Genomic DNA, 3,568 nt, shown 5'->3' with positions numbered 1-3,568 from the left:
AGGCTTAACAATGCTCATATATCAAAAATGACAGTGTGAAGAGGGCACGAGCGTCTGAATGGGTTTGCTCATCCTGAATAAAAGCTGGCATCTTCTAATAGACTGATTTATTTTTTTTCTAGAGAATAGTCCAGCTAAACTGACAAGCTTCTGAGTGCAGCCTCCTAAATAAACAGTCTTGTCTCCTTCTTGCAGAAACATTGCAATTATTATAAATACTGCAGATGGGAAAACAATTTGAAGGAAGGGAAGCTGGTGGGCTCCAGGAAGGAGGAGGAGCTGGCATGTGCACTTTGATTCACGGGAAGGATCCTTTTGTGATAAAAATGAAGTAGGGCAAGTATTTGTGTTCACTTCTGCCTCTGAAAGAACTTCTTCCAGAAAATATTTTGTTACCAAGATGATCTATGGCCAAAAATTTAGATTATCTAGATCTTATGTATAAGGTCAAATACAAATCAGTTCTTAGAGGAGTATGCAACAATACGTATTTGAGTTGACAGAAATGTTGTTTTTTCAGTCTGAGACAGCTCAGAAGTAGGTGATAACCCTTAGCTTGTCCATTGAAAGTAAGAGCTTTCCTGGATACTGTTCTGGATTAGCCCAAAATTTATCCTCTATATTTCCAGGCCAAAAGATGTCTCCAGCCCCAACTTGTAAAATAAACAGTGCTAGTTCTTTTAGGTATAGTCTGGCCTGAGTGATTTAGAAAGCCATTAGTGCACCAGTCACCATCCCCAGAGCAGACAGTGTGCCAGCACTCTGGGAGGTATCTGCAGGAGGTCTGCACATGTCTAAAAGCAGCTGTACTCCTGCCCACTCCCTGAGCGGGTCTTTACAAGCAGCAGAAACACCCATACAACCAAGCAACAAAACCAGATTTTTTTAAATGCTCTCAATAGATTGGTCCTTTTTTGTCTCCTGCCTTTAGTTCTGAGATTTTTTTTTCTCTGCTAAAACCAATATGAAAGAATAAAACCTTTTAACTCTGTTGTGGTTTTGTTTTCCCTTCTGTCTTTTGTGCAATTCTTTGAAGACCTGGGCACTTGGAAGCAGACAGTCACAGCTCAGGGGAGGCTGATCCTCTCTCTCCTCCTCCCCCAGCTGCTCAGACTCAGACATGGACTGGCCCCTGGGATCCGGGGGAAAAGGACCCTTATCCTCCTCATGTCTCTGTGCCGCTGCTGGCCACTGGCCTGCTCCGAGCTCTCAGGTCCGCTCCAGAAATCCTGCGGCATATGGCCCAGGGAGGGATCACAAAATGGCCCTCAGCTCTGCGAGTGCTCAAGGTGTCAGAGAGTTAAAGCGTTGATCTTGTTAAGCATATCTGAACTGAGGTCTGGGGAAGTTAACTATTCATCTCTTTGCCTTTGTCTATTCTGTTTTCCCACTTCTTATGCTGTGTTTTTACTTTCTTGATTGCTATTTTGCCACATAATGCAAAAAGATACATGCCAGAAATAGAGTGACTGGTCAAAGGGGGCTTATAAGAAAGATGGGGACAGACTTTTTAGCAGGGCCTGTTGCAATAGGACAAGGGGTAATGGTTTTAAACTAAAAGAGGGTAAATTCGGACTAGAAATAAGGAAGAAATTTTTTACAATGAGGGTGGTGAAACACTGGAACAGGTTGCCCAGAGAGCTGGTAGATGCCCCATCCCTGGAAACAGTCAAGGCCAGGTTGGATGGGGCTCTGAGCAACCTGATCTAGTTGAAGATGTCCCTGCTCATTGCAGGGGGGTTGGACTAGATGATTTTTAAAGGTCCTTCCAACCCAAACCATTCTATGATTCTATGGTTCTATGATCAATTTATCTGTCTTTATAGCATTTCTCCTGACTCTTCTTCAGTGGAGCAGTTTGCTGTGCTTGTAAACAACCTGGAGTCTTTCAAATAAAAGACCTCTGTTAATAAAATGTGTATAAAATAGTAGCGACTTGTCCATTTAAAAGTCACTTGAATACCTGAATAGATAGAAAAGCACATTGGTCCTGGACAACCAAGTAAGATGCTACAGATGCATACAAATTCTGTGGTCACTGTCCTTCTTGTCCTTCACTTACTGACTCCACTTCTGCTCTCCGATTCCTGATCTGTTGCTTTTCTGTTGTTGGTTTTTTATCATTACAGCTGCCCTTGCATGTTGGTCATACTCATCCACCATGTGGGCAATGCTGGGAGGAGCTGCTTTAGTGGAAAACCCAAAGTGATGCTGTAATGTTTCTTCTGGAGGAGGAGGTGGTGGAGCCAGGCAGCCAGCCTCTGTCCACCCAGGATCCTCTCGCCTGCTGCCCAGTTTCCCCATTTCCATCTGTTTCGATTTGTTTAAGTATAGTAGTTAACTGCTTTCAGCTTTTTTTTTATATCCATTGTCACAGCAGAATGTGTAGCACCTGGCTTACAGTCTAATCCTCCTGTTGTCCTCTCTCCCTTGAACTTCTACCCAGGTCTATGATTGAACACTGAACCTCAGACCTTTTCCAATGTTTTGGATACAAAATGACCTTGACACTACCAATTAATTTTGTGGATGTGGCCACCTCACCTTTTTTGTTGCCCTTATGTATGGTGAGATGGACAAAACCCCTTGTTGGTACCTGAACTCGGAGTTTCTGAAGAATTTTTAACTCTGTCATTTCTGACTGCTGGGATGTCACTGCTAGTCCTTGGAGGAAGGATGAGATACTAAAAGGATGGCAGATAGGAAGTAAGATGGAAAAGTCTGAGGTGTAGCCCTGTGCCAAAGCCAAACAGCAATGAAAATAAGAGAATTTGGTTATGAATATTTCACCTGTAGGTTTTGCCCTCATATCATGCAATTATATGAAGATATGCAAGAACATAAATCTCTCTTTATTGAACCAAAGCAATAGTCCATTTGGCCAGAAACTCTGTCCCTGAAACTGGCGACCCATGTTGCACTCTTGGACCCCATACTTGCAATTCTTGCCCTGATTGGAAAAGGCACTTCCCACACCCTACGACTATTTGAAAGTTGGCTGCAACTTCAGAAAATGGCTTGACTCACAAACACTTCTATGACTGAGCAGAAAACCTTTGGAAATATTTTTTTTTTCCACAGGCCTAGTACTAAGCAGTAGTAGTAAGTAAGATCAGCAGCTCATTTCACATAATCTTTGGAATAGTTATAAGAAGCAGGTAATGGTTTTCTCCAGTACATTAAACAGGTGACTAAAAGATTTGCACTCCATTAACAGAGTAATACACAATAGCTTTCCATGGAAGAATGTCTAATTTATATCTTGCCTGTTTTGCAAAACCAAAACTTTAGAAAATGCTTTTCAAACTTCACTTCTCTCCTTTAAGTTCTCATTTCTGTAATCTCTTCCTATCTCAGTGAGATAAATATTGGTCTGAAAAGCAGTGTTCAAGTACCTAAATTGACAGAGGAGCAAAATTAAAAATTTGCTTCTTCCTTTAACTCTTATAAACTCCGTGATGGGGCTATCCATCAAGAGTGAGCTATCTCAGGATTGATCACAAGTCTGGCACAATGTAATTACTGAACCAGAAGCATTGTATTATATAGCATGAAATGAAATAGCAAC

The sequence above is a fragment of the Balearica regulorum genome, chromosome 1 (assembly GCF_011004875.1).
Source record: "Balearica regulorum gibbericeps isolate bBalReg1 chromosome 1, bBalReg1.pri, whole genome shotgun sequence".
NCBI lineage: Eukaryota > Metazoa > Chordata > Aves > Gruiformes > Gruidae > Balearica > Balearica regulorum.
Note: the sequence above shows the minus strand (reverse complement) of the source record.